The sequence below is a fragment of the Hyla sarda genome, chromosome 3 (assembly GCF_029499605.1).
Source record: "Hyla sarda isolate aHylSar1 chromosome 3, aHylSar1.hap1, whole genome shotgun sequence".
Classification (NCBI taxonomy): Eukaryota; Metazoa; Chordata; class Amphibia; order Anura; family Hylidae; genus Hyla; species Hyla sarda.
This window is the reverse complement of record NC_079191.1, coordinates 2198334-2220974: the sequence shown is the minus strand read 5'-3', so window position 1 is coordinate 2220974 and position 22641 is coordinate 2198334. Positions and strand designations below refer to the sequence as shown.

The following is a 22641-nucleotide window of genomic DNA, read 5'->3' as shown; positions in this document are numbered from 1 at the left end:
GAGAGGAGGACTACCATGTGCATGACCTTATCGGCAGAATTATAATTTGTTTAAAGGTTCTCTAACATTTAACCTATGTCTATGCAATGTATATGATATGACCTCAAGATGTCTCTGCGAACCTAAATACATCATTTTTTATATATGGACATGAAGAATCTTGGTTATTATAAGCAGGTTTGTTAATAAACTTTGAATAAATTGAAGGTTCTATCAGTCCTACACCTTCTTTTGCCACGTTTTCCTAATTTTGACAATTCTATTGTCAGGTTAAGGAGGAGGGAGTCTGTTCCCTAGTAGTATGTTATCAGGATTATGGTTTTGTTGTGTATTACAGTAGAATGAAAGTGAAACTGAGAATTTATAGAATTCTACAAATTTTATTAGTTAAATATTCTGCACGATCATCATAAACATCCTTTTGCATCTACTAGGATATTTATGACATGTCAGGAAGCACTTTCCCTTTTTAACATTTTTGCTAATATATACTAAATACAAAGCAAATGTATTGGGTGTACCCCAGGAAAGTGTGTGTATGTATATATAAATATATATATATATATATATATATATATATATATATATATATAATATATGTACTCCAAAGCCACCACACTTCCTGGATATGTTCACTGTAAACCCTCCGGCCTTATATGCATGGCTTGTGTGGCCCCTGCTGTCTTCTCTGGGCTGCTTCATATTCATTTGCCATCCTTTTCTCCCCTTGCCTACATCTCCCAGTAATCATTGCAGCTCTGCTCTGCCAGCCCCCACCGTCCTGCTCTGAATAGCAGAGAGAGATTCAGTGTCTGATTGGCTAAGGCTCACATACTTCCCAGTGCTCAGCACTAAAGGGAGCATGACTCATCAGTGCAGGGCAGAAACCACATGGCCTGTCATCCTCAGGAGGGTGGGGGCTGCTATCAGAGAGGGATTTGGACAGGGACAGAGTGGGGGGGCTGGATGATATCATTCTTTCACTTCATGCATGTGACAATCAAACTATCATTCATTAACTGTATAGAGCAGTTTCTGCTCTATACAGTTAATGAATTATAGTTAGACAACTAAACGGGTTCATGAGAGGGATAGGATGAGCTATGGGTTTTAGTTCCCTGAGTACCCCTTTAACATTATTTATCTGCTATTGCAAATCTATCAAAGCTTTTATATTATTTTTAGAAAAGGAATATGCCAAGAAGCTCATCACACAACCTTCGCAGGTAGCATAGAAATTGCAAAGCAACCACTGAACCTGATCTGGATTAACCTGTATAACACTTCTCGTCTTTGACGCCAATTATTAAAGCATTTGATGCAGTTATTTCCACTACAGCGCAGTAGAGTCATCTTGGCATTGAGCACTGCCCAGTTGGTCCAGACATCTTTTTCCTTATCCCTTTTCAAACAATTTGGTGAAAGCGAAGGCGCGGGAATCGGGAAGAACGACTTTGTTGAGTTTGTCGATGATGTTGTGCTTTCCGGTAGGATCGGTGCAGGTCTGTACACAGGGGGAGTTCAGGGGAGAAGAACACCACACACCCGGCTTTAGGCTCTTTATCCAGTAATGTTGCTGATGGGGGGATTTTTTAGTATCAGGGGAGGGTTTAGGAGGCGGGACTCTGCATGAACATCAAATTTTTTCTCTTTTTTTGTAAGATGCGGCCACCATTCGATCTCCAATGTAGATTTCTTTCTTGAGCACTTTATCGGGGATCCCGGCAGATTTCTCGTTTTTCAGCGCCCTCATCGAAATCCCCTTTCTGTAAAGCTTTGTTGCATTCTTGAGCAGTAAACTTCACAAAATAGGCATACTGTCCTGCACACCGCTGCAAGACAAAAAAGTGATGAGAAACGGAAGCCCCCAAATTTGCAAAATGTCGGGTTTTCTTCTTCAATTTCGCCCCACAAATATTTTTTTTTTTCAGTTCACCATAAATTTGACAAACATGAGGGAAGTCATTACATTACAGCACACGTGGAACGCACGGTGTTTAGTGTTGACACAGCGTAAAATCCTCCCTGTGGGTGAGGTGGTTAGGAACATACTGGGGTGACCTGGTGAAGGTGCATTCTCTGGAGTACGAGAGGCTTGGGTGCTGGCAGGGGCCTCTCGTCTGTGGAAGGGGCTCGGGAGCTTTAAAGTGCCTTAGCTGTTGTCTCCTTGTGGTGGGCTGATGCTGACACATAGTCCTTTTTGATTTGTGATGTAGGTATATGGTAGTATAGGGCTTGCAGGCACTGAACTTGGGCTTTGAGTGGCTGGAAAGCTTCATTGTTGTTTTTTTGTTTGGTTTGTATAGTTTGTACATATTTTTGTATATATTTCTGTTTTTCCATTTATATATATTAGTGTTGGCATATTAGTATATTATGCATATTACTTCTTTCTAGGGGTTGTTTTTTTTCACATTGTGTTGGGGTTTCAGTTTAGATTGGGTGGAGGGAAAAAGGGGGGGAGGGGGGGTTTTCTATGGGACTCTATATATAAAAAAGAAAAAAAAATACCTGGAATGGTTAAGTGGACGTCTGTTTATCATGTACTTGTGTTTGGGAGGCGGGACCAGCTCCGGTACCAAATGAAAAAGAAAAGATGTATTTTCTGTTTGGGTTGGTTTGGTGGTTTGTGACACAAATTAATTATTATTTTGGGAGAGAAAAAAGCAACCGGCCAGGGATATTTAGTTTAGTTATTAGTAGTAAGGTTATAATTATTATGATTTTTTATTTAAGTTATTATTATTAAGTAGTGTTTAGTAGTTTACATGTCTGGGGTTGGTATCAAAGTGGTGTTTGTCTGGGACCAGGAAATACTTTGAAGGACATTTAAGAACCTACATGAACTCATTGCTTTACGTATAGATTGTATGTTGTTTGAAATTAGCAATTTTTTTCAGCAAATTTTCACCCAAAATTGTTTCGGTCCAAATTTATTTGCGGCAAATCGCTAATTAAAAACTGCTATTTCTGGCCTACTGAGAGCCTCAATAGAGGTGCAGAACATTAGCCTTGGTGCTTACACGTATAGGGAGTGTGCTATGACAGGTGTAATAATACTGTAATTCACAGTATATGGTGAATAACAGTATCAGTATAGTGTATTATGACACCGCGCGTGGAGGTGTTGGCAGCATAAAGAGACCATATAGCGGCATGGAATGACACAGCGTGGAGGTGTTGGAAGCATGAGGAGACCATATTAATGGCTGAATGACACAGCATGGAGCTGTTGGCAGCATGATTAGAACATATAGTGGCTGAATGACACAGCCCGGAGTTGGTTGACAGCATGAGGAAACCATAGGGCCTCACAATCACCTTAAATAAAAAGATGAATTTTTCGAATTTTAATTAAAGATTTATGGTAAGCTAGTGCTACCAATAAATTTTTTTAGGTAATGTCCCAGCAGCATGAGGAGACCATATAATGGTTGAATGACACAGCCTGGACGGTCGGCGGGCAACATGAGGAGACCATATAGTGGCTGAATGACAGCCTGGAGTTGGCCTCAGCATAAGGAAACACTAGGGGCGTCACAATCCCTAAGATTAAAAGACACATTTGTCAATTTCAATTTGAAGTTTTTATGGTAGCTGGTGGCTACTTTAAATAATTTAAGTAATGTACAAGCAGCATGAGGAGGCCATATAATAGCTGATGTCCTTCTCAGGTTCCTCAACAGTGTCCCTGCTTCAGGAGCCTGAACGCTGGCAACATTACCTCCCGACACACTCTCCTCATCACTACTTGCCCGCCTAAAGGAGGAGCGTCAGATGACTCCTCCACTTCTTGGCTGGGCAATAGCTGCTTGACTGTCCTCTATTAGATCGTCCTTAGTGAATAGTGGAGCTGAACCCACAGCATAAGATACTTCTGTAGGGGAGGGAACACCATAGGACAGAGGCAATGGAGGATAGGGGACTGCTCCTGGGCCATGCCAACTGAGGGTTGTGTCTGAGGAACCCACCGACTGTTGACTGGGGGTGTCAGATGTGACTTGTGATGAAGTGGATGACCGTGTTAACCAATCGATGACGGCAGATGGGTTGCTGGTCAAGACACAACCGCTAGCTTATACCGGGAGCTCATGCCTCTCACTGCGACTCCTGCTGCTACTCGCCCCTAGTCTGCTGTGACCTCTTGCTGATGAATTTAGGCCTCTGCCACTCCTCTGTGCACTTCCTGGCACTTCTCTGCCTGACATAATTAGAGCTTATATTAGGGGAGTACAATACGCTCCACTACGCTTAAAACAGTATTTGTCTACAACACCAGCCGGTGAGTACTTTTGCCTGGCCTTTCACAGTATCTAGGCCCTTAAGACTTTAACAGGAACTAAATGGTACACCGCTTAGATGTACGCATGTGATATGCACTTGTGAGGGGAGTTCAAGGCACTCCTATACGCTTAAAACTGTTTTTGTCTACAATTTTGGCTGGATTTGCAATTAACTAGGCCCTTGAGACTTTAACTGGAACAAAATAGTACACCACATAGATGTAAGTATATGGTATGCACTTATGAAGGGAGGATAATGTGCTCCACTATGCTTAACAGTATTTGTCTACAACACCAGCCTGTGAGTGCTTTTGGCTGGCCTTTCACAGTATGTTGTCACTTCAGACTATAATAGGAACAAATGTGGGCTTGAGGTGATTAACTGCTGTAATACACCCACAATTGAGGTAAAAACTTATTTTCTGTGCAACACACACTGCTGTCTGTCCCTCTCTCTCTGTAATAGAACACTGATGTGACTGGCCAGAAGATGGCTGCCGATTATATAGGGCTGTGACATTACAGGGGTGACAGGTTGCTGATAGGCTGCATGCTGCATGTGACTCAAGGTCATTCCGCCTACTTGCCTTGGCGCCTTACCAGTGTTCCTTGCCCCATGTCCTCACATGTGGATCCGCCTTTTTAGATGCCCTGGAGCCTGAACCACAATAAATGGAGTTTAATGAAGCGATTAGCACGATAGAATTGCAGCGATATTCGCATTCGTTGCAAATCAAATTTTTCCTAAAATTCGTGGCGAATTCCGATTCGTCAGATTCGATTTGCTCATCCCTATTTTTTGTATAAATTTTATGGTATTGTTTATAATCCTTGAAATATTTTATATTTTTAAGTAAAATATCTACAGTACAATTGGTTGTTCAAAAAAAAAAACTCATATGGGTCTGAAGGTGGAAAATTGAAAGTGTTATGGCTATAACTAGAAGGTGAGAAGGGGGGGGAAAAAAGGCAAAAATGAAAGATTCCTCTGTCCTTAAAAGGGTTATCAAGAAATAGAAAAAAAAAAAAAAAACTGATAATTTATTTCAAAGACCGTTCCCTGACTGTCTCCAGGTTGGGTTTGGTTCTGCTGCTCAGTTCCATTGAAGTGAATGGAGCCAAGTTGTAATACTACACACAAAGTGGAGACAGACAGGAAGCGATCTTTGAAAGAAAATATATTTTTTTTGATTCCTGGATAACCCCTTTTAAGGGGTTAAAGATGATGGCGGGGGGGGGGGGGGGGATTTACCAACAAATGTATGTATTTTTTTTGCGTTTCTTTGGTGCATTTCTTTAACACAGTGTCTTTTTGCGCCAAATTTATTTGGCGCATTCCCACCTAGAATTTTGATGGTCCTGTGTTTGATTTTTGCAGTGGTCAGTTACTTATCAATTGCGTCAAATCTATTTTGGCGCTAATCTGCCTGTAAAATTTGTCTGTAAAAAAAAACTAAGTAAAAAAAAATGGGTAAAAAGAAACTGACAACAGGTAAAAATGACAAATAACCCCCCCCATGTCTAGCCATAATAAACGTATCCCCTATCCATAGGAAAGGGGATAAATGTCTGACCACGGGGGGGTTCTCCACCCCTAGACATGTTATCCCCTAAATCTCTGAGCTGGAACCCTGCCAGGCGGCCGTGGTCATGACATCACGTCACGCCCCCTCCCTTCCTGAGACTTATACATATATAGAAATCCTGGTCTGGCTCATGGACGTCAGCCATCCTGGGTGTTATTTCGTTTGTTTTGGTTTGTGTGTTACTATTCTTATATTAGGTTTGTGCACAATTGATTCTTTTATTTTGTGGATATTGCACCTGAGCCAGGGAGTATAATAATCGTGTATATAATTTATTAATATGTTATGGGTATTATAGGAATAACATTTTTTTTTGTAAATATTGTATTTATTAATTTTTGTGTGGAAAACGAGTGTGGGGGTGGACCAGTGTCTTATATTATGCTATGGGATCTGTTAGATATGGTATGTTTATTTCTGTAATAATTTATTATTATGTTTAGAATTTTAACCACGTACGCCTTTGGGAATTCCGGTCCCCGCTGTGCACCGGGCGGGGATCGGACCGGGATGCCTACCTGAAATCATTCAGCAGGTACCCTGTGCAAACCCCTGGTCAGATTGGCAATTTGCAGCGATTACTGGTCAATCTGGTCCCCGGTGACCCGGAAATAAAGGGCGATAGGTGCCGTCCGACACCCTTTAGCAGCAGGAGTGAGGTGGCACTGGTGTCACCTCACGATCACCCTTAATCGTCAGCCGTTACCGGCCGATGAATCAGGACGCTTGCTGTGGGGGTGTCCCTAACAGTACCCGCTCCGCCCCTACTCCAGAGGGCAAGAGCTGTTCTGGGAGTATGTGCCTGTAGTGGGGTCCCCTGTAGTGTTGCTCGCGAATATTCGCAATGCGAATTTTATTCGCGAATATCGCATATTCGCGAATATCCGCGAATATAGCGCTATATATTCGTAATTACGAATATTCAATTTTTTTTGTTTTTTTTTCACAGTACACATCACAGTGATCACCCCTCTCTGCTTCCAGCTTGTGTGGTGTAAAGAAGGCTCTAATACTACTGTGTGAGACTGGTGAGCGAATTTTCGCATATGCGAATATTTGCATATGCGAATTTTCGCTTATGGTAATTTTTGTATATGCTAATGTTCGCATATGTTAATTTTCGCATACGCGAATTTTCACATATGCGAAAATAAAACGAGAATATTACGAATATGCGAATATTCGCGAATATATGACGAATATTCGTCCATATATTCGCGAATATTCGCGAATTCGAATATGGCCTATGCCGCTCAACACTAGTCCCCTGATCCCCGGCATCGGCAGTGGGATCGGGGTCCCCAGGGCGGAGACAGCGGCGGCAGCAGCAAGATGACAAACACGTGCACGGCAGCAGGAGGTAAGGCCGTGCTTCCTGCTGTTGCCTAGCAACAACTCCCAGCATGCACAAAAGGGCATGCTGGGAGTTGTTGCTATGCAACAGCAGAAGGCACAACTACAACTCCCAAAATGCACTTTGGTAGTTTGTGCATGATGGGGGTTGTAGTTTTACAACAGCAGGAGGCACATTTTTTCTATGAAAAAGCATGCCGCCAGCAATTGCATAACTAAAACCTACAGCATGCACAAACTACCAAAGGGCATGCTGGGAGTTGCAGTAGTGTGCCTCCAGCTGTTGCATAACTACAAATCCCAGCATGCCCTTCGGCTGTAAGTGTATGCTGAGAGTTGTAGTTTTGCAACAGCTGAAGGCACACTGATTGCTAAACACACAGTTTGTTACATAACTCAGTGTTTCGCAACCTCCAGCTGTTGCAGACCGTACAGACCGTACATGCATAGTCCGTACATGCTGGGAGTTGGAGTTTTGCAACAGCTGGAAGTGCACTGGTTACGAAACACTGAGTTAAGTAACAAACTCTCAGTGTTTTGCAACCAGTGTGCCTCTAACTGTTGCATAACTACAAGTCCCAGCATGCCCTTTGGCTGTCCGTGCATGCTGGGTGTTGTAGCTCTTGAAACAGCTGAAGGCACACTGGTTGCAAAACACAGAGTTTGTTACCTAACTCAGTGTTTCACAACCTGTGAGCTTCCAGCTGTTGTAAACTACAACTCCCAGCATGCACTGACAGACCGTACATGCTGGGAGTTGTAGTTTTGCAACAGCTGGAGGCACACTGGCTGTGAAACACTGAGTTAAGTAACAAACTCTCAGTGTTTTGCAACCAGTGTGCCCCCGGCTGTTGCATAACTACAACCCCTAGCATGTACAGACAGCCAAAGGGCATGCTGGATGTACAGGGTTTACAGTGAGTTTCTTGAGATGCGGCAAATTTACCGCCACAGCTCAAACTCCCAGCGGGAAACTCGCTGTAAACCCCCACCTGTGTGAATGTATCCTAAAAACACTACACTAACACAATATAAAAAGTAAAACATTACATATACACACACCCCTAAACAGTTACCCCCTCCCCTCCCCCCAAAAAAAAGGAAAATGTCTGGTATGACATTGTTTCCAAAACGAAGCTATTGCAAAACAACATTGACTGTCCAGGCATGCTGGGAATTTGGCAACAGCTGGAGGCACCCTGTTTGGGAAACATTGCCTTAGGGTAATTTTGGTATCGGAGGCAAGTTTAATTCTGGCATCCGGGGCTGTCCCTATGAACTCCCAAATTTAGGCGTCAAATGCGCATTGTGCTCTCTCACTTCAGAGCCCTGTCATATTTCAAGGAAACAGTTTAGGGTCACATATGGGGTATTTCCGTATTCGGGAGAAATTGCCTAACAAATTCTGAGGGGTACAAGAGGTAACAAGAAAAAATAAGTCCCCCCAAATTTGTAACACAATTTCTCCTGAGTACGGAAATACCCCATATGTGGATGTACAATGCTCTGCGGGCGTACAACACGGCTCAGGAGTTAGAACACCATGTACATTTGAGGTGATTTGCACAGGGGTGGCTGATTGTTACAGCGGTTCTGACATAAATGCAAAAAAAAAATGTAAAAAATAAACACCCACCCCATTTTGGAAACTATACCCTCACGGAACGTAACAAGGGGCAGAGTATACCCCACAGGTGTTTGAAGAACTTTCATTAGAGTTGGACGTGAAATAAATTTTTTATTTTTTTTTCACTAAAATCCTGGTGCTATCCCAAATTATTATTTTCACAAGGGGTAATAGGAAAAAAGCCCCCACCCCATAATTGTAACACCATTTCTTCTGAGTAGATAAATACCCCATATGTGGATGTAAAGTACTCTGTGGCACACTACAGGGCTCAGAAGAGAAGGAGCGCCAATGGGATTTTGGAGAGAGAATGTGTCTGGAATTAAAGGCCATTTGCGTTTACAAAGCCCCCCGTGGTGCCAGAACAGTGGAACCCTCCCACATGTGTCCCCATTTTGGAAACTAAACCCCTAAAGAAATGTAATAAGGGGTGCAGTGAACATTTATGCCCAACTGGTGTCTGACAGATTTTATGAACAGTGGTCCGTGAAAATGAAAAATTTTATTTTTAATTTGCACAGCCCACTGTTCCAAAGACCTGTCAAACGCCAGTGGGGTGTAAATGCTCACTGCACCCCTTATTAAATTCTGTGAGGGGGGTAGTTTCCAAAATGGGGTCACATGTGGGGGGTCCACTGTTCTGGCACTATGGGGGCTTTGTAAACGCACATGGCCTTCAATTCCAGACACATTTTCTCTCCAAAAGCCCAATGGCGCTCCTTCTCTTCTGAGCATTGTAGTTCGCACGCAGAGCACTTTACATCCTCACATGGGGTATTTACACAAATAGTGAGCCATGTGTTTTTTTTTTTTTTTTTTCTTCAGGATCAGTACAGGATAAGTAATGTAATGTATCTACACAGTGACCTCACCAGCAGAATAGTGAGTACAGCCCCGGAGTATAATACAGGATATAACTCAGGATCAGTACAGGATAAGTAATGTAATGTATGTACACAGTGACCTCACCAGCAGAATAGTGAGTACAGCTCTGGAGTATAATACAGGATATAACTCAGGATCAGTACAGGATAAGTAATGTAATGTATGTACACAGTGACCTCACCAGCAGAATAGTGAGTACAGCTCTGGAGTATAATACAGGATATAACTCAGGATCAGTATAGTATAAGTAATGTAATGTATGTACACAGTGACCTCACCAGCAGAATAGTGAGTACAGCTCTGGAGTATAATACAGGATGTAACTCAGGATCAGTACAGGATAAGTAATGTAATGTATGTGTACACAGTGACCTCACCAGCAGAATAGTGAGTACAGCTCTGGGATATAATAAAGGATATAACTCAGGATCAGTACAGGATAAGTAATGTGTATACACAGTGATCCCATCAGCAGAATAGTGAGTACAGCTCTGGAGTATAATACAAGATATAACTCAGGATCAGTACAGGATAAGTAATGTAATGTATGTACACAGTGACCTCACCAGCAGAATAGTGAGTGCAGTTCTGGAGTATAATACAGGATATAACTCAGGATCAGTACAGGGTAAGTAATGTAATGCATGTACACAGTGACCCCACCAGCAGAATAGTGAGTACAGCTCTGGGGTATAATACAGGATATAACTCAGGATCAGTACAGGATAAGTAATGTAATGTACGCACACAGTGACCTCACCAGCAGAATAGTGAGTACAGCTCTGGGGTATAATACAGGATATAACTCAGGATCAGTACAGGAAAAGTAATGTAATATATGTACACAGTGACCTCACCAGCAGAATAGTGAGTACAGCTCTGGAGTATAATACAGGATAAGTAATGTAATGTATGTAAACAGTGACATCACCAGCAGAATAGTGAGTACAGATCTGGGGTATAATACGGGATATAACTCAGGGTCAGTACAGGATAAGTAATGTAATGTATGTACACAGAGACCTCACCAGCAGAATAGTGAGTACAGCTCTGGAGAATAATACAGGATATAACTCAGGATCAGTACAGGAAAAGTAATGTATGTACACAGTGACCTCACCAGCAGAATAGTGAGTGCAGCTCTGGAGTATAATACAGGATATAACTCAGTATCAGTACAGGATAAGTAATGTATGTACACAGTGACCTCACCAGCAGAATAGTGAGTACAGCTCTGGGGTATAATACAGGATATAACTCAGGATCCGTACAGGATAAGTAATGTAATGTATGTACACAGTGATCTCACCAGCAGAATAGTGAGTACAGCTCTGGAGTCTGGCCACTAGAGGGAGCATCTTCCTGTGAGTCTGCTGAGTGTGGAGGAAGTCGTTTGCTGGATTGTTTGGTGTGTGTGCGCTCTGAGCTCTGCCGTGTCATCTGTGCCGGACAACGTTCTTCCTTCCCCAGAGGGAGAGCGTGTGTTCAGGCATGAGCGAGGAGAGGAGAACCCCAACACCTGCCCCCCGAATCAGGTCCGCGGGGGGCAGGGGGAGCCAGCGACCAGGTGTGGAGGGACCAGCGTCAGGAAGTGCATCAGAGGTCTCCGGGTTGAGGCGCTCTGCCAGGAGGTGCAGCGATGCATCTCCAGCCACCCCTGAACCCGTAGAGACAAAGAGCAGCCGCAAGGCTGGCCCTGCAAGTTGTGGGACTACAAGTGCAAGAAGTTCCGGAAGCACAGGTACTGTGACAACAAGGCCTGACAATGTGGACTGTGATACTCCTCCTGGAGCAAAGCTAAATGCCCACGGATATGTGGAGGAGGATTGGGGGATGCCTAGGGCCCGGGAGTCTGGAGTCCCCCATAACTCTCGTGTGGCAGAACACATCCGTGGATATGAGGAAGCAAGGAGCAGCTTGTATAGGCTCCAGGAGGAGGTACGGGAAGCAAAAGCCCTGATGGAAACTGCGGCGAAACGACAGAAAGCTGAGCTGTCAGCCCGGATTAAACAGCTGAAAAATGAAATAAGGATACTGGAGAAGAAGAGAACTTTTATTTTAGAGAACAGCGGGCCATTTAGGGAAAAACTTTTAAATGAAGACCGCTTTCATACAATGGAGAGAGAGAAGGAGAGACGGCTGAGGGGGCTTCAGCCACGGGTGGAGGAGGAAGGAGACGCTGCGGAGGCCGATAATGTTGAGCCAAATCCACCCGGGGGTCTGCAACATCTGACCCCATACAGTGGGCTCCCTGCAGGGCAAGTGGCGATGTCATCTGGCCGTGGCTCTGGCGGTTCGGGGGATGAGAGCAGCACCAGTCACCAGGGAGGGGCGCTGATGGCCCAGATCCAGCTCCTGGAGTCCCCAGGTCGCCTCCAGGACTTCACGTTTGGGGATGAGTTACCTGAGGAGGCACCTGGGGGAAGGAAAAAGAAGCTAAAGAAGACCAAGCTCCAGGAGCAGGTAACATTTGTATATACCCCCCTCCCTGAGCCCCCCGGACTGGCCGCAGGGTCAGCTCACTGTGTGAACCCCATTTCTCAGCCCAGCCTGAGTTCTGCTGTGGACTCAGTGCAGGAGAGTGGGGAGAGTATGGAGTCTAGTGTGGCGGTGAGCTCCATCGCTGTTTGTAGTAACAGTGGTGGAGCAGACAATGTATTGGCTGTGAGGTCGGACAGTGATATTTGCCCAGCGATGGGCATGGATGGCTCTGGCACATTGGGCTGCTCCCTAACGGGAGGGGGGGGGGGCGGCTTTGTGCCAGAGTCAGCTGCGGGAGCTCCGGTGGCTCTGAACGTTGACACTGCTGTTCCTTTGGAGCAGCGGTGTCGTCGTGAAAGAGCTGCTGGGGCCAAGATGTCTTCGCCTCCCAGAAAGACTGGACTAAAACCTTTATTTTGTATTGGCGCCACTAATCCAGAACAGCGGCGCCCAGGAGCAGAAAACTCCAGTACTGATGAGGCGGAGGGTACCAGTAAAAACAGGGCTGGGGCCGCTAATAAACAGGCTAGGCAGGCTTCCCGGTCCTTGTATAAAGGACTGGTGACCTGTCCTGTGGTGGTGGCTCCAGCTCTGGTACCCAGTGATGCTGATGGTACACTATCTGCACCAGAACGCACCGGTCCAGCCAGTATGAATGAGGAGGTTAATGTTGGAGTGAATTGTAGTATGGGCTGTAGCACGGGTGGAGGTATGGGGGGCACATCAGCTAACACAGGCAATAATGGTGTGAGTATGGATTATGTGGAGGAGGGTGGTGAAGGGGCACAGATTAGTGGTGGGGATGTAGGGCCTGGTCCAGTTGCACCCCCAGCGGTGGCAGCACCGGTACGCAGCTACGCAAATGTCACCGCTGGGGGGAGGGGGGCACCTTACTCGTCTTCTGGCTCTGGGGGGGGCAATTTGCAGCAGCGTCTCCTGGGGGCCTTAAGGAGAGGGGAGAGATCAATCAATGTAGAGGGTAGGGAGGTTGATCTATCCTTTTGGATAGAAAGACATGGTCTTTCAGCCTTCCGAGAGGAAAGAGGGGGGGATACTGTGTGGTCCCTCCCAACAGCCGGGCCAGGTGGTCTCCGAAGGAATGTGGTACGGCTGAGGTGGAGAGGCAGTGATACATGTCCTCCAAGATCTAAAGTTGTTGAGCTTCTGCTGAAGTTGGGCTTTAAGGCAGCTGACATCTACGCCTTGATACATCCTTATGGTACCCCTGAGTTCGATATCAGCTTTGTTCGGCCAGAGGGGCTTGAGCTCTTCTGGTCGAATTATGAGCTGGTAAAGAATGAGCCCGGCTGGCGAGACTTTGCCATTCAGGCGGTGTCTCGCCAAAACAATGTCAAGAAAGTGACCGTTTTAACCCGTAACAAATCACTTTCTTGTATTGACATCATGACGTGGCTAGGTCGGTATGGAGAGGTGGTGGAGGTCCCAAAAAAGAACAGGGATGAATATGGCATCTGGTCAGGGGCCTGGACGTTTATGGTCAAGCTTAAGCTTTCAGGAAACACCGTTACCCATACACCATCTGCAACCTTCCTCGGAAGGGATCGTATCCAGATCTTCTACCAGGGTCAGCCGAAGCTCTGTCACAGATGTGGTGACCCCACACATTTTAGTGCCAATTGCACTGTGCAGAAGTGCACTCTGTGTGGGGAAATAGGCCATCTCGCTGCATCTTGTGCAGAGATTAGGTGTCACCTGTGTGGTGACTTAGGTCACCCATTCAGTCGCTGCCCTCGTTCCTTTGTCAACGCGGTTGTTGCCCCAGTGGGGGTAAGCCATGAGGTGAACTCTGCTGGGGGGATGGCTGGCGGGGATGAAGGGGTGCAGGGGCCAGGGAAGAAAAGTAAGCAGAAGACGCCTGCCCAACTGAGGCGTCTCAAGAAGCGTCAAAGGGATAGGGAGATTCGGGAGTCACAGGAGCATCAGCCAGCTGAGGTGGCTTCTGATCCTGTCCCTGCGACCAGTGTTACTGCTGAGGCCCTGGGGGATAGTGAACTGGATGAGGAGACTGGAAGGATCCACAAAGAGGAGGATACTGTCTCCTCGCTGTCCTCCCATGGTGAGAGCGCGGATGAGGACAGAGGGAGATGGGCAGAAACAAAGCGGGGTACTCGGAGGAATAAGAAAAAGGGAGATTTAAAATCTTCTCCCACCCGCCAGATGCCAAAGGAAGGTACAACTGACCCCCCTCTGATTGGTCTCTCCAACCGGTTCCGAGCCCTCTGCGACATTTCCTCTTCGGAGGAGGAGGCTGGGGGTGAGGTTCCGGATGTTGCGGTGGGGCCCACAGGGGACCCTGAGTCCTCTCTCCCTGGGGAACCTATGTCTTCAGGGGGGGGGACTGGCTCAGAGTCAGGGGACGAGGAAAATGTAAATAAAGGGAAAATGGACACATCCATCTCACTAAAAAGGGGTAAACCATCATCTGATGAGGAGGGTGGTGGGGTGGATGGGAAGGATGGTGGGAAAAAGAAAGCTGTCTAACTCAATCACCCTTGATGGCGGCACCCTCTCCGTTGACGCTGGCGTCCATTAATGTCGCCAGCATAAAGTCAGATACGGCTCGATTTGCAGCCTATGATTTTTTTGCCCATATTAATGCTGATATTTTATTTTTGCAAGAGACCAGGCTAACAGATATGTCATCTATCTACAAGGCTAAAAGAGAGTGGAGGAATGGGCCCTCCTACTGGTCTCTTGGGGCCGAGCCGTATAGCGGAGTGGCGGTCCTTTTTACCGCAGCGGTAGAATGCCGACGGGTTATCGAGTTAGAAATGGGGAGGTGCCTGATCTTAGATGTCCTCATGAAGGGACAAGAACTTCGCCTTATTAACATCTACGGCCCACAGTCTAAGTGGGACCGGAAGTGTCTCTTTATGAGGATCAAGCCCTATCTTTTTACAAGTCGGCAGGTGGTCTTTGGAGGGGACTTTAATGCTGTCACGAGGCCCCAAGACAGGGGAGGTGCCAGAGACAAGCTGACTTATGATAGCGTCGCCCTTAATAGCATAGCGAGTGAGGCTCGCCTGGTGGATGTCCACATCCGGCACACCCCAGGCCACATGGGATTCACCTATCATAGGGGTAGTTGTAGGTCTAGGATAGATAGGTTTTTTTTAAAGGAGGAGGCCGTCTCTTCAGCAGTGTCTGTTGTTGAGGTGGAGTTCTCCGATCACTGTTTAATTTTGTTTTCTCTGAATGTCACAGAGACCCCCCGGATGGGCAGAGGCTATTGGAAGCTGAATTCGTCTCTCTTGGAAGAAGCGGAGATAAGACAGTCCTTTGAGGATTTTCTTCAGAGCCAGGTACCATTGCTGGGCCTTTGTAGCAGTAAGTCAGAGTGGTGGGAGATCTTCAAGGAAAGGGTTGTGAGATTCTTCCGCCAGCTCTCGGGCCTCAGAAGCCTAAACGGGTACCGTTTGTACCAGGGCCTGAGGAAGAAACTTGAGAACCTTGTCTCGACTGGAGGTAGTCGTGACGATATCTCCAGAGTGAAGTCCTTGCTGATGAAGTGCCAGTACGATAGGCACGCATCTTTGGTTTTTGAGAGGGATTACGGGAAGTACCGCTCGCCCGACCCTTACAGAAACTGCAAGATGTCAGTGAATAGTAAAATAGTCTCAGGACTGATTGATAGTACGGGATCCTTGAAAAGGTCCAGATCAGGGATCCTGGAGGTCGTCAGATCCTTCTACTCGCACCTCTTGGGAAGGAAGGATCTAGATCGAGATAAGGTATCAGCTTTCTTGGCTGAAACCGTCCCTGAACCAGGAGTAGACTCCTCTCTTGACGTTTTGACAGAGATGATCCGGGAAGAGGAAGTCAGGATGGCTATTGATGGGCTTGCCCTCAAGAAGTCACCCGGTCCGGATGGCTTAACATCTGAGTTCTATAAGACCTTTAAGGACACTTTGGTTCCCCTCTTGACTGGGGTTTTTAATGAGTGTCTATCCTCGTGCACTCTGCCAAAGTCAATGAGGGGGTCAGCGCTGATCATCCTGTCAAAGGGTAAAGACCCGTCCCACATTGAGAATTGGCGTCCCATAGCGCTTCTCAATGTGGACCGAAAGATTCTGGCAAAAGTGCTGTTTAACCGGCTGGTGGAGTTTGCACCCCGGCTCCTTTCGGGGGCTCAGCATTGCTCTGTTCCGGGCCGCAGTACATTTAGTGCTGTGCTCAGTGTCCGAGAGGCTGTGGAGCAGGGTAGGGCTGGCCACTGGAAGGGGTACTTGCTGTCCTTGGATCAGGCAAAAGCGTTTGATCGGGTTAACCATGAGTACCTCTGGTCTGTTCTTCTGAGATATGGCCTGCCGAGGGGGTTTGTTGATTGGCTTAAGACCTTGTACGCAGGGGCAGAGAGTTTCCCGCTTGTGAATGGTTGGATTGGCCGCTCTTTTGAGGTTGGGTCTGGTGTCCGTCAGGGTTGTCCTTTGAGCCCGTTGCTGTACGTGTTTGAAATTGATCCTTTCCTTAGGAGGATTGATTGTGGACCGTTGGCGGGGGTGAGAATGGACCTGGCGGTGCCGGATTTGGCTCTGAGGGCGGTAACGTATGCTGATGATGTCACCGTGTTTGTCTCCTCACAAGAGGAAGGCCAATGGGTGATGTCAGAGGTGGACCGCTACTCGGAGGCATCCGGGTCCAAGATCAACCGGGATAAGTGCGAGAGTCTCTGGCTGGGAGGGGGAGATCCTGATTTTGATCTCCTGGACGCCCTTCCAGAGCCCCAGGAATCTGCAAAAGTTCTCGGCATCGAATTTGGCCAAGGGGATTACCCCAAACAAAACTGGGACAGCAGGCTTAAGATCGCCGCTCAGAAGGTGGATCAGTGGAAGGGTTGGTCTTTGACCCTCGGGGAAAGGGTTAACCTGATCAAAACATTCCTGCTCCCTTTACTGATATATCTGGGCAGTGTATGCATGTTGCCAGAACCTCTTTGGACCCGGGTCTACAGTGTGTTCTTCCAGATGTTATGGGGGAACAGACTGAACCTAGTGAAGAGGGAGGTTACTTACCGTACGAGGAGACTAGGGGGGTTGTGTATGGTCAACCCTGTGGTATTCCTAGTGAATATCTTTCTTAAGACCAATATAGCAAACCTCTGGTCAGAGAGGGCTCCTCCGTGGGTATCCTCCTGTAGGGGATGGTTTTGGCCTTTCTTCCAGGAATGGGAGACAGGAGGGCAAGTGAAGGATCTTCGCACACCACACGGGCATCTCCCGGCTTACACTACCCCGGTTCTGAAGGTTATTCGTCGGTGGGGTCTGGGGATGGGGGAGATTAGGACTCTGTCGAGGAAATTCCTTGACAAGAGGGTCCTGTCTTCTCATTTCCAGAGGCCATTGGCGCTCAAGGACTGCCCAAGTCGGGATCTGGAGGTGGGTTTAGAGCTTTTGAATTCTATCAGGATCCCCTTGAAGTTTTGGGACTTGACTTGGCGCTGCTTCCACGGGAAACTGTGTGTGAGGGACAATCTGAAGTGCAGGAGCTCTGATGACCGGGGATGTCCCCGCGAAGAGTGTGGAGGCATGCTGGAAAGCATGGAGCATTTTCTGCTTCATTGTCCCTTTAACACAGAGGTTTACACCAGGGTGGGCGCTTCCATTGGTTGGCCTTGGCTGACCAGTCTCTCCTATGCGGAATGGGCCTATGGGGCATTCAGAAACCTTGGAGGCTGGGACCGGTGCACTTTATTCCTAGTCAGCTCAGTGGTTAGGTACTACACGTGGAACGCACGGTGTTTAGTGTCGACGCAGCGTAAAATCCTCCCTGTGGATGTGGTGGTTAGGAACATTCTCGGTGACCTGGTGAAGGTGCGTTCTCTGGAGTACAAGAGGCTGGCAGGGCCTCTCGTCTATGGAGGGGCTCTGCCTTTAAAGTGCCTTAGCCTGTTGTCTCCCCCTGGTGGTGGGCTGATGCTGGCACATTAGTCTTTTTGTTTTGAGCAGTTGGTTTATGGTAATATAGGGCTTGCAGGCGCTGAACTTGAGCTTTAGGGGTTTGTTGTTTGGCTTATAGTGTTATATGTATTTGTTATTGTATTTATTGTTGTAGTCTATTTGTATACTTATGTATTGTATATATTGTTAGTCTGTGTATATTTTATGTAATGTATATATTGTATATATTGTGTGATGCCACCTGGGGTTTGGGTTTAGTTTAGGTTGGGTGGTGGGTTAAAAAGGGGGGAGGGGGTTTGTATGGGACTTTTATATATACAGAAAATCCTGGACTGGTTCATGGACGTCTGGTAACATGTACTGGGGGCATGGGATGCGGGACCAGCTCAGGGCCAAAAAAAAAAAAAAAAAAAAAAAGTGGTGTTATTTTGTTTGTGTTGGTTTTTATTATTTTGTATATATTATTATTGTTGTTGTTGTTATTCTTTTTGGTATATTACTGGTATTGGGTTTTTGGTATTGCAACTGGGCCAGGAAATTCACATTTAGTATTAGTGTCTATAGTTTATTAGTATGGTATGGGTATTATGGGTATTATAGGAATATGTCTTTTGTAAATATTGTATATATTTGTTTGTGTGCAGGAATGAGTGTGGGGTGGACCGGTGTTGTATTTTATGCTATGGTGTTGGTTTTATGATCGTTATATTGATATGTTCTGTCGGATATGATATGTTTATGTTTTGTAATTTTTTTATTGTTATGTTTGAAATTTTAATAAAAGATCTACAGGATATAACTCAGGATCAGTACAGGATAAGTAATGTATGTACACAGTGATCTCACCAGCAGAATAGTGAGTACAGTTCTGGAGTATAGTACAGGATATAACTCAGGATCAGTACAGGATAAGTAATGTAATATATGTACACAGTGACCACACCAGTAGAATAGTGAGTGCATCTCTGGAGTATAATACAGGATATAACTCAGGATCAGTACCGGATCAGTAATGTAATGTATATTCACAGTGACCTCACCAGCAGAATAGTGAGTGATACAAGCTTTAAAAAATCAAAACTTTAAAAGGAATAAATCATGAAAATGTACCCCCGATAACCATAAGCAACACTTCCTTGAACATTCTATAAATGTTCTTATCATATTTCTATTGTCCTAGTGATGCCCACAATCTTCATAAAATAACTTTATAAATTGTCCCTCGCTTTATGCTAATTTCTCAGAACTAGTCCCCTGGAACGGTACGGCCATCTAAGTAGTCACCACGCCCAGGGCTGTAATCACACCTCTCCTGTCCTAATCACGCCTACATAGGTGTGATTAACAGCCCAGGCGCAGTGGAATCCTGCAAGTCTCGCGCAGGCCCAGAAGGATAGGTCGCTTTGGGCATGTGCACTGCTGTATTTTCTAAGCTCTCATGCCTGTGCGTCTTAATGCCGACTCCTCCGCTTAAATGCTGCTGTGAGCATCCTCCGTGTGCATGCCCAAAGTGTCCTATCCTTCTGGGCCTGCGCGAGACTTGCTGGAGAGCCGGGGAGGATTCTGCTACGCACAGCTTTTAATCACAAATATGTAGGCTTGATTAGGACAGGAGAGGTGTGATTATAGACCTGGGCGTGGTGACTACTTAGACGGCCGTACCCCCCAGGGGGACTACTGAGAATTTAGCATACAGCGTGGTACGATTTATAAAAGTTAATTTATGAAGATTGTGGGCATCACTTAGGACAATAGATATATGGTAAGAACACATAGAATGTTCAAGGAAGTGTTGCTTATGGTTATAGAGGGTACATTTTTATGATTGGTTCCCTTTAAAAACTAGTTTAAAGGAGTACTCCGGTGGGTAAATAAAAAATTAAGCCAACTGGTGCCAGAAAGTTAAACAGATTTGTAAATGACTTCTATTTAAAAATCTTAATACTTCCAGTACTTATTAGCTGCTGTATGCTCCACAGGAAGTTCTTTTCTTTTTTAACTACTTTTCTGTCTTACCACAGTGCTCTCTGCTGACACCTCTGTCCATGTCAGGAACTGTCCAGGAGGGGTTTGCTATGGGGATTTGCTCCTACTCTGGACAGTTCCTGACATAAACAGAGGTGTCTGACAGAAAGGAAATTCAAAAAGAAAAGAACTTCCTGTGTGGAATACAGCAGCTGATAAGTACTGGAAGGATTAATATTTTTAAATAGAAGTAATTTACAAATCTGTCTAACTTTTTTGGCACCAGTTCATTAGAAAAAAATAGTTTTCCACCATAGTACCCCTTTAAGGAACAGGTTTTTCACATTAAAGGGATATGAGATAAAAAAAAACTGATATATCTTATTCTCATTTATTCTTCCATAGGATTATAGAGTAAGTTACTTACTTGAAGATGTTTTGTTCTATGTAATTTGTGATTCTCCCCACTTGTACTTGGTCTTGTGAAGTCACTATCAGTACACAGCTCCACAGACAGAGGGCGCTCAGGATTGCAGGTCCCATCCTCACCTATAGGGATACACAAGATGATTAATATATTAGAAGGGCATATCTCAGACACAGACCCCACCAGATCTCAGACACAGACCCCACCAGATCTCAGACACAGACCCCACCAGATCTTAGACACAGACCCCACCAGATCTCAGACACCACCAGATGAGGAGCTCAGTCCTTACGTCTGTTGGTTTCTTCTGCAGATCAGGTGCCTGGCTTCCTATAGAGCTGAGCTGTATATAGGGCTGAGCTGTATATAGGGCTGAGATGAGGAAGTCACAGCTGATGTAAGAATTTACTTCCCATATTATATCCTTACAGTGTCATTGTGTCTCAATCCATCTTATGTCATTTATCTCTTCCAGAACAACAACAACAACAAAGTAACAAGAAGCTATAGGATCAGCCGTCCGTCTCTTATAATGACCCTCTCTATTTCTTATACAGACCCTCTCTATTTCTTATACAGACCCTCTCTATTTCTTATACAGATCCTCTCTATTTCTTATACAGACCCTCTCTATTTCTTATACAGACCCTCTCTATTTCTTATACAGATCCTCTCTATTTCTTATACAGACCCTCTCTATTTCTTATACAGACCCTCTCTATTTCTTATACAGACCCTCTCTATTTCTTATACAGATCCTCTCTATTTCTTATACAGACCCTCTCTATTTCTTATACAGACCCTCTCTATTTCTTATACAAACCCTCTCTATTTCTTATACAGACCTCTCTATTTCTTATACAGATCCTCTCTATTTCTTAGACAGACCCTCTTTATTTCTTATACAGATCTTCTCTATTTCTTATACAGATCCCCTCTATTTCTTATACAGACCCTCTCTATTTCTTATACAGACCCTCTCTATTTCTTATACAGATCCTCTCTATTTCTTATACAGACCCTCTCTATTTCTTATACAGACCCTCTCTATTTCTTATACAGACCCTCTCTATTTCTTATACAGATCCTCTCTATTTCTTATACAGACCCTCTCTATTTCTTATACAGACCCTCTCTATTTCTTATACAGACCTCTCTATTTCTTATACAGACCCTCTCTATTTCTTATACAGATCCTCTATATTTCTTATACAGATCCTCTCTATTTCTTATACAGACCTCTCTATTTCTTATACAGATCCTCTCTATTTCTTAGACAGACCCTCTTTATTTCTTATACAGATCTTCTCTATTTCTTATACAGACCCTCTCTATTTCTTATACAGACCCTCTCTATTTCTTATACAGACCCTCTCTATTTCTTATACAAACCCTCTCTATTTCTTATACAGACCCTCTCTATTTCTTATACAGATCCTCTCTATTTCTTATACAGACCCTCTCTATTTCTTATACAGATCCTCTCTATTTCTTATACAGACCCTCTTTATTTCTTATACAGACCCTCTCTATTTCTTATACAGACCCTCTCTATTTCTTATACAGATCCTCTCTATTTCTTATACAGACCCTCTCTATTTCTTATACAGATCCTCTCTATTTCTTATACAGACCCTCTCTATTTCTTATACAGATCCTCTCTATTTCTTATACAGATCCTCTCTATTTCTTAGACAGATCCTCTCTATTTCTTATACAGATCCTCTCTATTTCTTAGACAGATCCTCTCTATTTCTTAGACAGATCCTCTTCAGGAGTTTCTATTGCAGATTTTAGCAGAAATTCCACAAGTATTTCTGGATCCAGAGATATAATATATTGGAGTGATTTAGACCACCTTGTAGGGTTAAGTATATATACAACTGTAGTAGGAAGTGTTGAACTAGGTGGCACTATTGTTCTGGCGGGTAACAAGAGGGTAAATTCAGTGTCTCAGTGTTAAGAATGCCTCGGTATTGGGAGAAATAGCAACAATGGAGACCGTAAATATAAGCAGTAAGTCGTTGGTGGTGCTAGGATAAAGCGAAGGATAGATGTGTAAGGGTGGGTTCACATTACGTTTTCCCCCATACGGGACCGCATACAGCAGGGAGGA

At 45.0% G+C, this 22641-nt stretch overlaps 1 long non-coding RNA gene across 1 annotated transcript; it reads right to left on the bottom strand.

Annotated features, from left to right (window-relative positions):
* Positions 1-1580: 1580 nt before the first annotated feature.
* Positions 1581-20900, bottom strand: LOC130360488 (uncharacterized). The gene is made up of 3 exons (XR_008890684.1): positions 20818-20900; positions 20526-20647; positions 1581-1832 (listed from the first exon to the last, which is right to left on the bottom strand). It is a non-coding gene; the product is annotated as an uncharacterized LOC130360488 (long non-coding RNA).
* Between the last annotated feature and the right edge of the window lie 1741 nt (positions 20901-22641).